The 13,487-nt window shown below is 54.9% G+C and overlaps 1 protein-coding gene across 1 annotated transcript in view; it reads left to right on the forward strand.

The window, feature by feature from the left end:
* LPIN1 (lipin 1) overlaps nt 1-13,487 on the forward strand; it is a 110,127-nt gene that overhangs the window by 303 nt on the left and 96,337 nt on the right. The window lies entirely within an intron of this gene.

The raw sequence follows: 13,487 nt of genomic DNA on the forward strand, positions 1-13,487 counted from the left end.
GCGCGGAGAGGGTGTCGTTTGGGATTCGTGCGTTCACACTTCTTCAAAGAAGCGGTGGGACCACCTGCTCCGGGGTCCCTGTCACAGAGGCTGCCCTGATAGAGGCTCTAGAGCTTCTTCAGGAAGTAAAGACTTTTCCTTTGCTTTGGATAGAAAATAAACAGTGATTGCTTTGATCCTCGAGACAGGACACAGGGTGTGTTGAGAGCTTCCTGCTTCCCGGGCACCGTGCAGGGAACTCACATCGTTGGTGGTGGGGGCGGAGGTGGGACTCCGAGTGTGGAAGTGACTCCCCCACGCAGCCATTTCACCACCGTGGCTGTGTGTGCTGAGTGTGCTGTGTGTGCTGAGTGTGCTGAGTGTGCTGTGTGTGCTGAGTGTGCTGTGTGTGCCGTGTGTGCTGAGTGTGCTGTGTGTGCTGAGTGTGCTGTGTGTGCCGTGTGTGCTGAGTGTGCTGTGTGTGCTGAGTGTGGCGAGTGTGCTGTGTATGCTGAGTGTGCTGAGTGTGCTGTGTGTGCTGCGTGTGCTGTGTGTGCTGTGTGTACTGAGTGTGCTGTGTGTGCTGTGTGTGCTGAGTGTGCTGCGTGTGCTGTGTGTGCTGAGTGTGCTGAGTGTGCTGTGTGTGCTGAGTGTGCCGTGTGTGCCGTGTGTGCTGTGTGTGCTGTGTGTGCCGTGTGTGCCGAGTGTGCTGTGTGTGCTGAGTGTGCCGTGTGTGCCGTGTGTGCCGTGTGTGCTGAGTGTGCCGTGTGTGCTGTGTGTGCTGAGTGTGCTGTGTGTGCCGAGTGTGCCGTGTGTGCCGTGTGTGCTGTGTGTGCTGAGTGTGCTGTGTGTACTGTGTGTGCTGTGTGTGCTGAGTGTGCTGCGTGTGCCGAGTGTGCTGTGTGTGCTGAGTGTGCCGAGTGTGCCATGTGTACTGTGTGTGCTGTGGGCTCCCTCGGACTCCACAGCCCATGCTGGGCCATCCTGCGTTTGTAGATCTCACCCGAGATGCTGGGCTTTTCGCTGGGCTGGGGAGAGAAGGTTGTTCAACTGCAGTTGTTTTCACTTAAAGCCCCAAAGCAGGGGTACAGGGTGCTCGGGGACCAAGTGGAAATGAGTACTGAGGGTGGGACCTGGGCTAGAATTCGGGCCGTACTCGTTCTTCCAAAGGCCAGGGGCTTGCTGCAGTCAAACCCCACCCCAGGTGGCGTCCGGGTCACCCATGTCCCTCCACCTCTGGTCCTCACCTGCAGAAGGCTGGGTTGGCACTCTGGGGTTCCGAGGGTCCGCATGCTTGGAAGCAGAGAGAGCCTGGGGCCTCCTGCATCCCGGGGAAATGGAGCGAGGAGCATGGCACACTCGGGCAGGCGGAGCCCCTGCTGCCGGGCACCTGTCACTTCAGTCGGGCTCACCCTCAGGGCACCTTGCTGCAGGTGCTCAGGCTGAAATGACAGCACTGGGACTCCCCCAGGACAGCTGTGAGACCCACGGCCCACTGCTGCTGAAAGAGCCTGGTCTGTGGTCAGCTGGGCTTGTTTCCACCCCTGGAATGCCCTCACGTGGCGCTGCTCTGTGCTGGCCGATGAATGCACCTGTTTCTCCTGAATGGGCAGTGCTGGGCTCCCATAAAGCCCCCCACACCCCCTGGAGTGACCGATGGTCTCTGCGGCCCTGACACTCGGACAGTGTGGGTCGTATCTCTCTTGTATAACCGGAGTGGACACTCATTCCCATTTGACAGCTGAGGAAACAGAGGCAATGGAGTTGGGACTTGCCCCCGGCAGCTCAGGGGTGGGTGGAAGGTGGAGACTAGAAGGGGGTCTCCTGGAGCTAGCCTAGCCCGGGGACAGTCACCCTCCAGATGCTGTGATCCGAGGAAGCTCTGGCAATCTCTGTCTTTGCTCGTATGTTTGATTATTACTTATTTTTCTATTTCTATTTTACAGAAGATCTAGAATATACAGCAGAGTATAAACATGATAGTAAAACTGCAGCCATCCCGTGGCTCGTGGAGCCTGGGAGCTTTGCAGACAGAGGTCTGCTTCATCTCCCTGAGGGCTCCTTATAACTGAGCACAGAAGGGTTTCAGGTCCACCTCTCGCCCCCTTTGTTCTGTGTCTTCCAACCGCACACTGCTTGATCTGAAGTCCCAGGTTAAAACCTTCAGTGGCCCTTGTGCTGTCCCGCTGTGTGACACGGACTTTCTTCCCTGGGGAGGCAGGCCTCCAGGGCAGGGAGGGTGCTGGGGAGGCAGCGTGTGCGCCCCGCGTTCAGGGTCTGCAGGGCCCGGAACTTGGGCTTGGCTCAGGCTGTGCCCATGTCTGGAAGAATCTGACCAGTGGCGCTGAAGGCTGCACAGTGGGGAGAGTGGGAGCCGAGTTGGCCCCCGGACTAGCCCTTGAGGACAGAGGGGGCCTGGCCCAGAGGGCTCTTCAGCAAAGCAGAACAGGAACACGAAACAGGAAGTTGAGGCAGATGCCCAGATGGACACTGTATGCGGGGGAGCTGAGCGGGGGCTGCAGCTGCCGTGGCCAGGAGCCGGGCGGGCTGGCTGCTTCTGGGAAGAGGAGAGGGGCTCGGTCATTGTGGGGTGCTTGCATCCCGGGGCGGGGAAGGGCAGCTGGTAGCACTGTGCACCCTCGGAGGCACCTGTCACGTTGGCACCCTCCACTTGTGACATCGGCACAGCCATTCCAGAAGCCTGTGGCTTCACCTCCGGCCCTGAGGTGGGCAGAGCCCCGGGGCTGCGAGAGAGGGGAGACCTGCGTCCCACCTGGGGGAGGTCAAGGCAGAGTGTGAGTGGGTGGACCTGCACCCGGCCAGCGGCCCAGTCACGGGCCGGCCAGGGAAGACGTTCTGAGGAGCTGCCCCTGGAGCCCGGCCTTGAAGAAGGGTAGGGTTTCAGCAGAGCCCCTGGGCCTGGAGTCTCCTAGGCTGAGGGCGCAGCCTGAGCAGAGTGGCTTTGAGGGACAGGCTGTTCCCCGCGAGCTAAGTCTGCAGTTTTGTTCCCTGGCCATTTGGGATTTTGTCTCCCCTGAGCCAGGACGTGCATGGTGACGTTCGTCTTGGTCAGGCCGCCAGCCTGTGATGGAAAGCAAACATGTTGGGTCAAATCCGTGAGGCCCAGAGTGAAGGGGGGTGGGGGGGGGAGGGGACAGAAGCTTTGGGCCTGGGCTCAAGCCCCAGCTTTGCCACTTACAAGCTTCGATTTCCTGGAGACTTAGCTTTCTAATCTGTAAAATGGGGCTCTCGTTACCTAACAATATACTCGCAGGTACTCGGTACGTGGTAGTTAATACTAATAATAGCACTAAGCCTGAAAAAGGCAGCCTGTTGGGACAGGTGGGTCTGTAAATATAACGGGGAAGAGAAATCAGATCATTTCCAGACCCTCCGTCTCCTGACCAAGCAGAATTCTGAGCATAGTCTTCCTGGGGACATTTTAGCTTGGCAGTCAAGGCCTCTCCAGAGCGGGCCTCACCGTCCTCCCCACGGCTGTTCTCTCCCACCACGGCCTTCCCTCAGGGGCTCTGGGCCCGTCGGTCAGCTGGGCCTCTAGGGAGGTGACCTTCAGGACCACAGGTGCTTCCTGCCACTTCCGGTCTCTGTAGGTGACTCTGTCCCAGACTGCCTAGAGCATGTGTTCGCCCTCTGGCCACACTGACCAGATGCCTGGACAGAGGCTGGGCAACACCCTGCCAGGCCCCTTTCTTCAGGGACCTCTGGGGCCCACACCCCTGTCTGAGGTGGGGGCATAGACAGACAGACTCAGGAAAAGGTCCACCTCTCCCCTGAGTGTCAGCTGACTTGAAACACCTGTGGCCCACCTGGTCCCGGGAGGTCTCTTTAGAGGCTACTGCCCGGGGCTGGCCTGAAAGCAGGAGCCCCTTGGTCCTGGGAAGGGGGTGGGGAGCGGGGCAGAGAGAGAAACCGAGCATGTCCAATTCCTGTCCCAAGTGGTCCTGCTCATCCCTCGAGGCCCGGGCCTCCACCTTGGCGTCCACCTTGGCGTCCCCACAGCGCCTGGCACACAGCTGTGTTTGCCAGGGTCAGTCATTTACACTGACAATCCTGATGTAATTCTTCTCTCTTTTTAAAAAAATATGTTTTTATTGATTTTTTTAGAGAGAGAGGAAGGGAGAGCTAGAAACATTGATGTGAGAGAGAAACATCGATCAGCTGCCTCCTGCTGGGGATCGAGCCGCAACCCGGGCATGTGCCCTGACCAGGAATCTAACCGCGACCTCTCAGTCTGTGGGACGATGCTCAGTCCACGGAACCACTCCATCTGGGCCCTGATGTAATTCTTCATAGAGCCCCCTTGTGCTCTGGGCTGGGATGGTCACCCTACTGAGCACACCCCGTAAGGCCAGGGAAACAGCGGACCCCATCTTCCTCCCCAAGGTGCCTCTGGGAACGACTCTGGGGTGAAAACAGCCAGAGCAGTTGCCATGCCTGGTTGCATTATTATTATTTTATTTTTTTATCGTCACCCAAGGACATTTTTTTCATTTTTTGTTCAGATAGAGTGGGAGGGGGAGAGAGAGAGAGAGAGAGAGAGAGAGAGAGAGAGAGAGAGAAAGAGAGACATCGACGTGAAAGGGACACATTGAGTGGCTGCCTCCCGCACGACCCAACCAGGGCTGGGGACAAATTGCAACCAAGGTACATGCCCCTAGCGGGAACCAAACCCGGCACTCTCTGGTCTGTAGACCGACGCTCTAACCACTGAGCCAAACCAGCCAGGAGTATAAATAACTGGATGTATTTACACTGAAATTCCGTCGACAGTGAGGACTCACTCTTTGCCAACAAGAAATTAATTTTTTGGTACATGTATACATGGTATTGAGAAGCACTATGCTGAGGAGCCCAACCCTCAGGGTCTAGAAACCAGGGTTACAGGCCCCACATGCCAAATGACTAGTTATGTGACTTGGACAAGGTCACCACTCTGAGAGACTGTTTCCCCGCCTGGTACCGTGAGGCTCGAGTGAGTTGCGTGTGTCAAAGCACTTTGCAAACCTCGGGGCTCCCCACGGATGCAGTGTGCCTCGCGTGTCTGCCCTGACCTGCGGGGCCTGGCATCAGTGCCAGCCAGTGAGCTAAGAACTACGCAGACTCATGTCCGTCATGGAACACACGCATCATCCGGATGTTGTGTTCTCACACTTTATTTATTTATTTATTTATTTATTTATTTATTTTCTTTATGGATTTTAGAGAGAGAGGAAGGGAGAGGGAGAGAGAGAGAGAGAGACATCGATGAGAGAGAGCATCGATTGGCCGCCTCCTGCATGCCCCCCACTGGGGATCGGGTCCACAACCTGGGCATGTGCCCTGACCGGGAATCGAAGCGGCGACCTCTTGGTGCAGGGTCGACGCTCCACCACTGAGCCACACTGGGCAGGTGCGTTCTCATAGTTCAAAATGCCGAATTTTGAGCCAGTGTGGCTGGAGCTGAGGGAACAGGAGGGCGAATAGACCATGTCAGAGAGCAAGGGCGGGAGGGCTGGGCTGGCCGGCACCCCGGGGCGTTGGCCTTCGCTCTGAGAGGCAGGAAGCCTTGGGGCATTTGGGGCAGGCACGGCCTTGGAGGGTGTGCCTTTTGGGGACCAGGCTCCTGGGCCCTGGGCTGACAGGGCCAGTCGGAGCCCTATCTGCAATAGTCCCAGTGGGAGGCGGAGGCAGGGGCAGCGGAGGGCATGAGAAGTCCCCGGAGACGGTCCATGTAGAGGTGACGGGGGCGGTTACAGCCGGATGTGAGGAGGGGGAGGGGAGCGCGAGGGCCGCCCCTGGCAGTGAGCCCCGAGGGACGGAGCACGCAGTGGTGGCGGAGGGCGTGTGGGGCAGGGCCCGGTGTGGACAGGCTGCCACGGACATGCACATGCGCGTTGAGAAGGCAGCTGGGTATCAGCAGACATCGCAGGAACGTGACTGCCGACATTCTTGGTCAGTCAGTCTGTGGCTGGGGCTCAGAGTGACAGCTGCCACCGCAGGCCAGCGAGGCGGGGACCGGAGGGGCTTGCCGCCGAACTTCCCAAGACTTCACTGTGGCTAGTGAAGAGGATGGGACTCTCTCAAGAGGAGACTCAGATTCTGTAGAGGGACATGGGGAGCTTGAATCATCAGGAGGTCTCGTCCTAGGCCCACAGGGTGGCCCTGAGCAGGCCTGCTGTAACTCGGAGCACTGTCACCTCCATGGGGCTGTCCGCAGGCGGTGCCACTGGAAGGGAGCTGAGCTCCCCGGTATTCCTGGGGGCGGTGGCGCTGGGGAGAGCCCGGCCAGGGGTTTGGTGGAAGGAGGTGAGCGGGGCTGCGGGCAGGGTTCTGTGGTGAGTGGTCAGTACGCGGCGCCGGCTCAGGGCCACCTGGGGGCTGAAGTCCAGCCTGCCTCAGCTCACCCTGCCAGCTGGGCTCTGGACTGAGGCCTGCTGGGGCAGCCAGAGGAGGGCACCTTTCTGAAATCTGTTCGTCCAGAGGCCACTTCCTGTTCCCGGTGCTCCAAGGGGCCCTGCGCGCCAGCTGGGCCAGGGACATGGCCCGACCCTGATTTTCTTTTTTTTTTTTATTTATTTTATTTTTTATTTTTTTATTTTTGTACAGACAGAGCGGGAGGGAGAGAGAGGAAGGGAGAGAGAGAGAGAAACATCGACGTGAAGGGACACGTTGAGTGGCTGCCACCCGCACGACCAACCAGGGCCGGGGACAAACTGCAACCGAAGTACGTGCCCTTAGCGAGAACCGAACCCGGGTCTCTCTGTACCGCAGGCCGACGCTCTAACCGCTGAGCCAAACTGGCCAGGGCGCGACCCTGATTTTCACTCGGCACCTGCCCTTCCCAGCACAGAACCCCTGCTACCAATAAAAATGTCCAGACCCCTCCCTGCAGATGCAATAGAAATGGGGCAACTTGTGAAGATGCCAAGAGGGTGAGCCTGGTGCCCTCCCTTCTCAAGCGTCCTCTCCTTTCCCCCATCGACCGCCTCTTTGTCGCTCCCCCCGCCTTCGCTGTCCACGGCCACCCAGGGCCCCCGGCAGCAGAGCTGGAAACCTCTCGGAGGAGAGAACCTGCTGGGTCTTTCGGCTCTGAAATCACAACCTGCAATTCTTTTTGGAGCAACGTGGAGCGACAGTCTCCCGGCCTCCACTGGTGGCCTGAGGGTTTCTGCTTGGCCACGGCTGGGAGGACCCTGTGTCCATACCCTGCACGTCCCGCAGGCCCGCCTGTTCCCTCTTTCCCCCAGCAAAGGCAGTGAGCCTTTCACTACTGTCATTGGGCCCCAGTGGCCTGGTGCAGAAATACCCCCTAGAGGGTGCTGTCCCACTGAGACCCGGGACAAGGCACCTAGGCCAGGGATCATGCCCCCCTGCTCCGTGCAAGGGAAGGACAAACACAAAGTGAATTAATACGTACGACATTGCAACTGCAGTCAGGGAGAGGCGTTGACATTCCTGCGTGAATCCTCTTATTCTAAGGACAAGGTGATTTAAACTCCGAGGTTGTTCAAAGTAAAGAAAAAGGGGACTTGGCTAGTGGGTGTCTTCCCTGATTTGACCTAGGCAGAAACTGAGTTTATTAATAGCCATCGGACAGGCACTTTGTAGTTAATGGTGAAGAAAGATGGGATTAGGTTTCTGGGTTTCGTCCAGTTAGAAATGCCCAGTGGGTGAGAAGTTACCAGTGTCACACATGGAGCATTGAGCAGCTGTCTTGTCTAACGGGGTTGTGCGAACATAGGAGTTATTCCCATTTTATAGACGATTTAAAGCACTTTTTAAAATGGGAAATCTCCGGGTTTATTATTTTTGTTGTTTACTGAGTGATTTCTATATGCCTGGTGCTCTAGGAGGCATTTCCCCTTTTTACCAGTCCTCATAAGAACCACGTGAGTGGATTAGTTGCCTCAGTTACTCACAGAGGAGCTTAGAGAGGCTACTGCGCTGGCCGCAGGTCTCAAGACTAGCAGTGAAACCATAATTCCAGTGCGGTGCTGCTTCGAAAGACCATGCTCCCGCCACTGAAATGCTGCCCTTCTGCTTCCGTCTGCAGAGCATTTGTAGGAACGGACTCCACCTTCCTGAGCGCCCCTCTCCCAGCCGTGTGTGTCTGCTTAGCCCCGATGCCGGAAACATCTCACTGGGGCGATGGTCATTTCCAACCAGCCCCAGTACTCAGCGCCTCTTCTTAGGGTGCCGGTGGGGTGGGGTGAGGAGGAACAGGAGAGAGTGTTCTCCATGGGTCCCGCGCTTGCAAACTTTCTGAGTGAAAGAAGAATTGATGCTATTGGGGTCCTTGATGCTGGACTGGAAGGGGCCTGGGGGCTGGTCACCTAACTGGGACTTGCACTCAAAGCCGGGCCCTGTGGGAGTCCTAATAGTCGCTCCCAGCCCTGAACATCAGAGTCACTTACAGAATTTCCGAATAATGTAAGATATGCAGACAGCATTCGTGACCCTACTAGGAGTTATATAATTCACCTTTTGAGTCTTAGTATATCTGTCTTAAATGTCATTCCCCTGGATTTAGACCTGTCCAAGCCCTCTCTGATCCTGTAATTTCATTATCCAACGAATTGGTTTTGTTACATCTGAAAATCTGACTATTTGCTTTCCATTCCTGACTTCTATTGAACTGACAACTGAAAAAATATATCGCTCCATCCCACTTCCCATTTTTCTTCAGCAGATCGTATGACTATAGATTGAATCCCCCCTCTTTTGGTGCCTCTCCTTAATTTTTAAACATATCCACTTAATGTCTAATTTAGTTTTAAATTATTTATTATTTTTATACTCCTGCCAACCATCATCTGGACCTTAGCTCACTCTAGGTTGACAGTGGTTCCCCCTCAGTGTTTCAACAACGTTCGTCTTCTGTGAGACTTTGAAACTTTACCCTTTGCCTTGTGTGTTCTGTCATGTGACTACAGTATATGCAGATTCTTTTTCAGTGCTCAGAGCCCACTTCCACTCACCTGTCATGTCTTGTCCCCATTTTAGAAGATTTTCAGACATCTTTTCAAGAGCTTCTCCTCTGTGATAGCCTTAATGCTCTTTTCCGGATCGCTGACCAGACTCAAATGATCTCTTCATCTCTTTGACTTGCTGTGCTAATTGAGTTCTTCCTCACTATATTTCACTTTATGAATTCTCTCTTTTACGGCTTCTTGTTAGATATGTTTCACTATATTGACATATATATTTTTAAATTTAAATGACTATAGTTTTCATTTCAAAGACAATCGGTTCTTTTCCCCAGCTACTAGGCAGTGTTTAATTTTCATTTCTTTCTGTTACATGGTTTCTCTCTTCAGTGGAAGTTGTTCCTTAATCTGTATCTTTAAGCATCCTAATTATCCTTGTTTAGAGTCATTGTCAGGCTGTTCAATGAAATGGCTTTGGTGTGACTCCATATCCCAAATGTGTGTGTGTTTGTTTATTTTTGCTATATTTCTTAGCATTACCTTTCTTCATAAGTGTAAGAAGTTTTGTTCTCAGGCTCATTTGGAATGAATATTTTTTATTTGTTGTTGTTAGTTCCTTCCTCTCATAACTATTTCCCCCCTGCCCCAGGACTTGGTTCTCCAGCATTAGGCTGGGTGGGCTGATGCTGGGTGGTCAGCCTCGTTGCTTCGCGGGCCCCAGGGGTGCAGTCCAGAGCCAGGCCTGGCAACAGCACGGCAGACCCCCTTACCCGTAGGGATATCGGGAAATCTGACACACAGACTCTGAGCAGGGCAGCCACTCAGTTTGATTTCTGTTCGAAGGGCTGTGTCGTTGTTTCCCAACCTCCTCTGCAGCCTGAGCCCGAGACAGGGGGGCTGCAGACACTTCAGGTCCCTTTTGCCAGCAGCAGGGACCACTTGCCCAGGCGGGCCTCACTGTGCAGCCGGTTCCTGGGCCCAGGCTCCGGGCTCCCTCCACGGGCGTCGGCCACACTCCCTGCTTGGGGACCGGAGCCTGGTAGACCAGTGGCTTTACATTGCTAATCTGTCTTTGGTTCGTGACAGAGCTTACCTGGTTCACTAGCCTCACCGTGCCGTTTTATTTCATCCTTTTCTGCCCTATGGTTTGGATCACAGAGGGTGAACCAAGTACAAATTCAGTACACCATCTTTTTAAAAAATTTATTTATTTTTTAAATATTTATTTATTTTATTTTATTTTTGTTACAGATGTTTCTCCTTTTTTACCCCATTGACACCCTCCTCCCCATCCCCCCCGCCCCGTCCCCGGGTTTGTTGTCAATGTCCATTGGTTGCGCGTACATGCATATAAGTTCTGTGATTTATCTCTCCCTCCCCCAATCACCCCCGCTTCTGAGCGTTGTCAGTCTGTACCCCACTTCCACGTCTCTGGGTCTACCCTGTTCCTCAGATTGTTATGATCATTATATTCCACAAATACGTGAGATCATGTGGTATTTGTCTTTTTCTGCTTGGCTTGTTTCGCTTAGGATAATACTTTCCAGGTCGCTCCATGTCGTCTCAAAGGGTAAGAGATCTTTCTTTCTTACAGCTGCATAGTACTCCATTGTGTATATGTACCACAGCTTTTTTATGTATTCGTCTACCGACGGACACTTGTGCTGTTTCCAGATCTTAGCTATTGTAAATAGTGCTGCTATGAACATGGGGTCAGTACACTATATTGACCATGCGCCACAAACATGCTTATTATTTCAACCCAACACTGACCCAGTGTTTAAGAAGGAAAGACCTAGAATAGAGCCAGTGGCATGAAATCATCCATCCAAGCTGATTTCCATATTCTTCAGAAATGTCAGTTTACATAGCTGTACTTATTACAATATTATCCAACTCAAGTTATCAACCAATCCTTCAGGGCATCATGGAAGACGTTATCAAATGCTCTGTTGAGACCTTTACGTACCCATGCCTGTGTGTGTAGGTGTGTCTGATAGTTCTCTGCTCTGAGAACCTAAGTATTCTACGAAAAATGAATGGGATAACTTTGCCAGAATGGTTCCTTCTAAATTCTGGTCCCTGCCCCTTTCTTACAGGTTGTCACTGTTCCTGGCTTCCCAACACTAAGAACAACTCACTTGGGGGCTTGCCGGGTCAAGTTCACACAGTGACTGGGCCCTACATGGAACCTTACCTTAGTATCCTCAGGAGATGCTGGCAGATTCAAAGCAAAAGGTCATTACTTCCCCCAGAACACTGACTATTTTTACTTCCAGTGAAAATGCCAGTAGAAAGTTCAGTCCTATTTTCTCCTCCTTGCTTTGGCTCTGGCCCTGTGAGTTCACGTGAGTGACCCCATCTGTAAAATGGGCTGCCGTGAGGGTTCAACCAGGCAGCACAGGGCATCCCCACACCAGAGTCACCGGGCGTGTGGGAAGTTGCTGGGTGCTGCTGCTCGAGACCCTTGGCTCAGCAGGTTGAGTGGGGCCTGAGGATGTACACTGTTAGCCAGTCCTCCGTCGATGCTGAGACGCGAGCGGGCTTGGATCCTGAGCAGTAATGTCCGCGAAGTGCTTAGCTAGTAGCGCTCGAAGGCCAGCGAGTCCTCTGTGGGCCCCTCCTCGCTTCCCTGCTCCCACATTTCCATCCCTCCTCCTCTCCGAGGTGCACGGTGCTCCCCTCGGGCTCAGGTGTGTCCAAGAGGAGAAACCACAGGGGATGCAGCTCAATGATGTCGCTCCTCTCGGGAAGCTTTCCGTTGACAAAAGTAAAGGAAGGGGCAATGCTTAGCCCGAGGTTTTCACTTACACTTTACCTTCAGTGTTACGGAGGCTAACGCCCTCGTCCCTTTGGCAAGCCCCATGCTAGAGAGCAATGGGTTCTGGCCCTGCCCTGAGACCTCGGGGTTACTCTGCAGCCTGGAAGCGGAGGGCCCCTAAAGGGGGAGAGCAGCTAAGGGGGAGGGCCATCTTACTTTGGGTCAGGGGCCACCCTTCCCCCTGCCCTTCAGGTCACACTCCAGAGGCGTTCTCAGCACTTCTGTCCAGTTGTGAAAGGAAGGTCGCCCTGAGGTCGTTGTGATTGACAGATAAACACGGTAGGCGGAGCTGAGACAGTGAGAAAGAGAAAAGGCAGACAGCTCCAGCTTGTGCTGGGATCTCAGGAAGGTCAGGGCGGGGGCAGTGGTCTTTGCAAAGGGCTCTGTGCCCACACCCCTAACAACTGTACCTCAACACTATGGAGCCCCAGACCCCGTCCCTGTGGAATCGCATTCCCGGCGCTGAGGTTGAGTGCGTTTCACAGGTTGTCAACGTAGCTCCGATGTGCAGCCGGCTTTGGGACACACTGCTCCAGAGATTCTAGAACAATCTAAATGTGGTCCAGGCACTCCGCTGAAGGACCTGCTGCGCAGCCTGGGCTGGTCTGAGTCTAGAGCCCTGTGCTGTTCAAAGTGTGGTCCTCAGACCAGCAGCAACATCAGCACCACCTGGGAGCTAATCAGAAATGCTCAGGCCCCACCCCAGACCTGCATTCGTAACCAGAGCCCCTGGCTGACACAGCCCTGGGTGCTCCCCAGGGCCAGCCACCCAGCTGTTTCTAGAGACAACTGCACATTCCAGAAGGCTAGCCCAGCTCATGAATTTGCAGCGACCCTGAGGTCTACCTGCCTTCCAGGCTGGAGCTGCACTCCTGGTGGCCTGGGCCCCGATGCAGGGGGACAAGAAGGAGCCCCTCTGGCCACACTGGGCTTCTCCCTGCTTTAGCCTGAATGCCCGAAGCCTGCGGGTCCCTGTATCACGACTCAGGGGTTCGGCCAGCACAAGGATGCTCGGTGTTGGCTGAACTTGGTTGGCCTGCTGGCTCCTTCCTGTCCTGCTCTTGGTAGTGACTCGGCCTGGCTGAGACAGGGAAGGCCGCCATTCATGGAGGGGAGCAGAGGAGAGTTGCTTGGCTGCCTTTGTGGCTGAACACTCGACTCACACCTAAGCAGGCAGCCTTCCTGGCGGTGGGCACCAGCAGAGCCTGGGCATCAAGTCCCGTGTCCCTCCCCATCTGCCACCCACTCCTGCCCCACCCCCAGGTCCCTGCGGTGATCTCAGGGGGAAGGGGAGGGCAGGCCGACTCGTCATGCCTTCAGTCAGCTTTGGCAGATTTCCCAGCCCGGATTCCAGCTTTGTTTACGCTCCTGGCTGGGGCTGGGCACAGGCCAGTAGTAGCCAGACAGTGTCACCGCGTTCAATGCTGACTGCATTGTCATTTTCTCTCAAGCGAGGGGCAACCTTTCCCTCCAGTGCCCCTCCCTGCAGGTCTCGGTCCCCAGGAGAGTGAGGTCTGTTGTCTCTGCTGGCACTGGAGGGAGCCCGGAGGAGTGGGGAACACGGTGTCCTGAAGTGTCCCGCCTCCTCAGCCACCCCACCCTTGCCTGCTGCTGGCTCTGCAGCCCGGCCAGGGCCCAGCTCCTGGCAGCTCTCTCAGGGGACAGCTTTCGTAGAAGGGACTGGATGTACCCAAGGTCAAAGGGCTTTCTCTGAGTTCTTTATTTAAAAGTCCTCCTGGAATCAGGGCTGCTGTGACTGG

This window comes from Molossus molossus, unplaced genomic scaffold (genome assembly GCF_014108415.1).
Source record: "Molossus molossus isolate mMolMol1 unplaced genomic scaffold, mMolMol1.p scaffold_m16_p_15, whole genome shotgun sequence".
NCBI lineage: Eukaryota > Metazoa > Chordata > Mammalia > Chiroptera > Molossidae > Molossus > Molossus molossus.